Consider the following 3602-nt stretch of genomic DNA (forward strand, 5'->3'; position numbering starts at 1 on the left):
ACACGTTCATTCTTTCTCTCCATGTTTCGATCTCTTAGTCTCTCAACTACACAACCCCTGTTTCCAGTCTGTTACCAAATGTATTTACCTCACACACCCGCCATTGCACCCCATGCCGAGCTCTCTCTCTCCCCCTCCCCCTCTCACCCTCTCACGCTAAATACATGCATTGCTTATCTAGCCCCCCAACCTCTCATGCATGCGCACGCACGCATGTTGTATATCTAGGTCACTCCCTCGAGACTGTCTCACTCTTTCTTCCACACGGCGGGCCACACTCGCTCAATCTCACTCTCTTTATCTGAGTCTCGTTTAACCTCGTTTTATTTCACGCACAAATAATATATCTCCCTGTTCGGGCCTCGATCGACATACTCTATACTCTCTCACACAGATTGTCTATCTAGGTCAGTCCATCCAAGCCACCACCTCTCTTTCGACCTCATGGTGGGCCATGCTCACTCAATCTCTCTCTCTCTGTATGTCTCGATTGACCTCGCTCTTTCTCGGACAAAAACGTTATATCACCATGTTGAGCCCAGTTCGACCTATTCACATTATATACTCTCTCACGCACATCGTCTATCTAGGTCACTCTCTCCAACCCGTCTCACTCTTTCGATCGCACGGCGACCCTATGTGATCGGTTGACCTTGCTTCCTCTCACACACAAAATATATCTACACGTCTGTGACTGGATCATCTCTCAAGCTCTATCTTACAGCCCTCACCCTTGCCAAAAAGCTCAATCGGACAATATCTCTCCAGAGCATATATATTTGTTCAATGAATGTCAGACCACACTCACTTTGTCTCTCTATCTATATGTCTCTCGATTGACCTCGCTTTCTCACACCGTACCTTCCACGCGTTGAAGCTACTACCTCTCCATCCCTCGCAAAGCCGGAGCTATTTACATTGTGAGGGGCACTCCAACCTTGGATTAATTTGTGTAGGCATTTATTTAGATTATATTTTCGTAGCATTCGGCCCACAACTACTCCAATCACCATAGCGGGTAATTAAGCTACAGGGAGCACCTAATATGAGCATCGGGGAGCCATTGGATCGAAGATGCAGCGGCACACACGAGGCCTGAATGTTTTATTTGCAAAAAAACCTTTGGAGAGTTATGAAATTGCGCATAATTACAAAGACTACTCCCAAGCCATTGGATCTCACTTCCAACGGTGTAAAAACTCGTATCACCATAGTATCTAAGCTGCGGGGTGGATGTGATATTCTATGCCGCTGTCATTTTTTGTTCATAAACTTGCAAAAAACGTGTAACTCGTGTCGTTACTTGTCTAACCGCGCAAAGTGTTTGTTCAAAAAAACCATCCTACACTAAAATATTGGAACAACACACGGGGGTCCCACTTGTCATTAATAAAATTTGGACCTAAAACTAACAAATCTGAAAGACGAGATTCGAACTGGCAACCTTGACTACAAAGCGTAAGTCGATAGCCTGAAAAAACAAACGGTTGTTGGCTTTGTCCCATAACTTGATTTTATACAGTTCTTGCGTTGAGTAGAGTAGAGGGAGTGCCTCGTCAACACGTGCATGACCGTTATCTCACTTACTGGTGGGTCCCAGGTCTGCGGTCTCAATCTCTCTTCTCTCCATCGTCTAACCTTTGCACGGGCACACACGAAGAGCGGCGCTAGCTTGCCGTGGTGTTATTACAACTAAAAAAACTTGGAAAATAGAAGAATCACCTAGAACAAGAGACGTTGTGGCTGGTCGAGATGGAGCTAACCACATCTATCCTCCGTGCCACGTTTGCATGATGAAGCTGTGTGGCTAGTGGGGTGTTTTCAACCGACTGGCTGGGTCCCGAGGTCGAACCATAGGTACTCTACTACGTCTGATACAGTATATTTTTACACGCACATTTTTCCTCCGTGCCGAGACGTGGCACACCCTACCGCGTGGTTTCGGGGTCCTCCCGGGTGGTGCACGCATATATTCTTCCTGACGTGGGACGCCCTACCGCGCGTTTTCTGGGTCCTCCTCGGTCATAGCGCCGAAGCAAGTAAATGAGTTGTCAAACCACGAAATACCACCTTTCCCGCCGAGTACATCAGTGAAGCACGGTGGCTAGCTAGTTGGGCTAGTTCGACCGATTAGCTAGGCCGCCGCCACATTTGTTTTTTCACCCCTTTTTTATCTACTTGCCGGCAAGTAAATTTAAATATCCACTGAGGCGTTGCTCTGGTGTTTGGGTGCGGCAGGATTTTTAATTTTTTGATTGACGGGAGCAGGCGCGGCAGGATTTTTAATTTTTTGATTGACGGGAGTAGGCGTGGCAGCAATTAGTCACGATGACTCTGCCTGTACCCACTGCTCCCTAATGTGAGAAGTCGCCGACTGGTGTTTTACCGTGGTGAAAACCAAAAGATTCCCCGCTCCCTCCGCCTTCCCGTAGATTGCATTGCCTTTCAGCCGTTTCGCCCCCATTGCTTCCTCTCCCCATTGCTTCTACCTAGTGCCATGGCGGCGCAGCAGATCATGGAGTCCGAGGTGAGGCTCCTGACACAGGAGCTCCATGCCAAGGATGCGGAGCTCAGGGCCAAGGACATGGAGCTCCATGAGCTCAAGGAGGAGAGGAGTGCCATGCTCCTTCGTTATGTGCGGGAGTTCACGGAGCTTCAAAAGTGGCAGGCGTCCACCACAAAGATGCTCGAGGCGTCGGCGGTGTTGCTGCAGAAAGCGGGAGATACGATAGGCCGTCAGGGGAGCCGGCTGGAGCGCGAGCGGGCCGATCGTGACGAGGTCTAGGATCGCCTAAGCCACTTGGTGAACCAAGTTGCCACGCACGTGTTGCGGCTGCGCGATGCCTACCGTCGTGCCAGCGCGACAATGCCGGCCGGTGGGCTAAACCCTCTGCATGGGCATGTCCATGTCTCGGAGCAACATGACCGTTGGATCAAACTCAGACGGTGCAGATCAGTCACTGTAGCACAAAGCGTGTGGGTGTGTTTGGTTGCAGTCTCATCTCAATATAGTTGTTTCCTCTTCGTGTATTTTTGTCAACCTACTAGTTTGGACTCATGCACCATTCATGCACTCTGCCAAACACCCAAAAGTGGGTCGATAAGGGAACTTTTGCTCCTATCTCGTGCACCCTTCATACACCCTGCCTAACACTATTTGTGCTTCATGTGGTTCATGTTTCGTGGAGTACTGTAGCATCGTACTCTCCGTGTGCTGTGGACCTAGTTCTGTTAACATTAATCTCACCATCCATTCTCGACCGGACAGTCGAAAAAGCGGTACTATGTTACATATAGGAGTAGTTGACATGCGCACAACATCATTTGTTATTGTCATATCTTACTACACTAGCAACAAGATTGTGTAGTACTGACGTATGAACCACTGCACATGCCTAGTAGTAGGAGCACTGTGTATGTTCAAGTGGCTGTCGTGTTTCGCACTCCTCCGTCGTAAGAGTGAAAACGCTTGCTGTAATCATTTTTTTCTTCTGAAAAACAGTGGACACGCTCTACCGTGCGGATCCTCCTCCAGCCATGCACTAAATTACTCACTTTTGTCGATGTGTGGGACAGCCAGCATCGGGGTCCACCAGCCATGC

Source organism: Triticum aestivum, chromosome 2A (genome assembly GCF_018294505.1).
Source record: "Triticum aestivum cultivar Chinese Spring chromosome 2A, IWGSC CS RefSeq v2.1, whole genome shotgun sequence".
In the NCBI taxonomy this organism is placed as follows: Eukaryota; Viridiplantae; Streptophyta; class Magnoliopsida; order Poales; family Poaceae; genus Triticum; species Triticum aestivum.